Here is a 2,485-nt window from a genome sequence, read left to right on the forward strand (position 1 = left end):
ATACTTTCAAGCCTAAACAACAAGAAAGGAGATTTAATCCGTGAAACAGAGAGCAGCCAACAAGCTCTAAGTGATGTCCAGGTGTTAGAAAGACAATTTACTTGTTGGTAGAATTGCCTTTTTAAGGTTTAGGGCTTGACACGTTTCAATGATCTCAAACCTAGGGGGAGGTTAACAAAGCTTGGGAAGAAGGATGAACTACTGAGAGTGGACACAAAGATGCAGAATTTACAGGCCACAAGAACATTTGGCAGAACTCCGAAGATAAGGAAGAAACTCATAAAGCCAACTCAGCAACTGTGCTGAATCAGCTCCCACTGGGTAAAAGATAATTCTGGCAGGGGGAAATCGTGACCACTAACTCACGGACCACTTACCCAAGAAACCCCCCGACTCAAGAGAACGACCGAGCACGCAGACTAATCAGGATGAGAAGTGAGAGAGTCATTAACCAACAGAAGATAGAATACTAATAAGAGAACTATGTAACTTGTAGCCAATGGACACTAATTCCTGTGTTTGCTAAAATGTATAAATAGTGAAAAGTTTTGATAGTTGTGTGCTAGCTTTGTGGATTTGCCACCCAGCGCCCCTTTCTAAGCAGATTTGTAAATTAACACCTTGACTCTGTGTGGGGATTTGCCTCTTGCACAGGTGACAGAACATATTTTGGCAACACAAGCTGGAGCAGTGCATAAGCCCTTCTCTTGGAGTTTCTGTTACATGGGAAGTAGGTGGCACTAAGATTCTAGTGGAAAAAGTTCTCTCTTCCTCTAACTTAAATGTTTACATGAAGCAGTAACAAAAAGGCTGTTTGTAATTACTGAAAAAGAAAAATAGGTAAAGCATCAGCTTTTTGGTGGATGACAAATTGACCATGAGCTGGCAGCGTGCCCTTGTGGCCAGGAGGACCAATGGTATCCTGGGGTGCACTGGGAAGAGTGTAGCCAGCAGGTTGAGGGAGGTGATCCTGCCCCTTGACCCTAGTGAGGCCACACCTGTGGCCAGTTCTGGTCTCAGTACAAGAGAGAGAAAGAACTATTAGAGAGGGTCCAGCAAAGAGCCACAAAGATGATTAGGGGTTAGGAGCATCTCTCTTATGAGGAAAGGCTGTGGGAGCTGGGCCTTTTTAGTCTAGAGAAAAGAAGACTGAAAGGGGATCTCATTAATGCATGTAAATGTCTCAAAGGTAGATGCCAAGAGGATGATGCCAGACTCTTTTTGGCAGTGCCAAGTAACAGGACGAGGCGCAATGGCCGTAAACTAACAAAAGTTCCACCTCAGCATGAGGAAGAACTTTACATTGAGGGTGTCAGAGCACTGGAACAGGCTGCCCTTGGAGGTCATGGACTCTCCCTGTCTGGAGACATTCAAAACCCACCTGGACTCATTCCTGTGTCACTTGCTCTAGCTGACCCTGCCTTGATGGGTGAAGGTGAGATCTGGATGATCTCCAGAGGTCCCTTCCAACCCTAACGATTGTGTGGTTCTTTGATTCTGTGATTCTATCTCTTTTTGCTTTTAAAGCAGTCAAGTAATTTCATAGTCATAGCAAGCTATAATTAAATAGCTGTGGTTTGATAGGTCTTGGTGGCAGGGAAAGGGCTAACAGTCTGAAAGGGTGGTCCTTCAGAAAGTAGTGGCAAAACTGTAGCGGAGGGGTGAGCAAGTAACATAATTCTGAATATATGTGTATGTACATACTGTAGGCTTCACTGAGGCCTTACCATATTAGAAGACCAGAATAAATCTGTTTACTGGGCAGGAGCGTAACTGGTTGTGGAAAAACATCATGACTGATAGGTAAAGGAAGAGAAGCTAATAAAGGGGTGTGTGTGTTTCCGAAAAAAACCCAAAAAATAAATCTGGGGTCATACATGAGTACAACGATACATTTTCTGATAACCTGTCTAGCAAGATTTCAAAATATTGAGAAATACTTTGCCAAGGGCATGAAATATGTGTTTGCAAGCTTGTGAGGAAAAATATATCTTACTGAAGTCTTGGGCTTAGCATGCAACAATTAAAAATACCCTTTGTTTCAAAATCTGCCTTTCATTTGAATTTAACTTTCTAATATAAGCAACTTGATTTTAGCTCATGCATGTTCTTCTGATAAAGTCTTTATCTCAGAAATTTTGTCAGGTCCTAAAAAATATTTTCTCTTACACCATTTCCTGAGTCATGCTCTGAGCCTCTGATGCTCTCATTGTTTCAGAGTACATTTGCAATGGAAGTTATTTTCAGATCCTATGTAATTAATTAAGACTAGTTAACACATTTCTTTGTTATTGCTACACACCTAGGTGCCTATAGGCCTGATATCACCCCCCTCCCCTGAATAGTAGGGGAGATTTTTTCCTTGCCTTAGTGAACTCTTATTCTCTGATATGTAAGCTTAATTTAAGAGATTACATAATTATTTTGCATGGTCAGGTATCCAGTTGTCCTTCTCTCTCCAATTATCCTGCTAGGACTGTCTGTT

The sequence above is a fragment of the Manacus vitellinus genome, unplaced genomic scaffold (genome assembly GCF_001715985.3).
Source record: "Manacus vitellinus isolate BGI_N305 unplaced genomic scaffold, ASM171598v3 scaffold_0_pilon, whole genome shotgun sequence".
In the NCBI taxonomy this organism is placed as follows: Eukaryota; Metazoa; Chordata; class Aves; order Passeriformes; family Pipridae; genus Manacus; species Manacus vitellinus.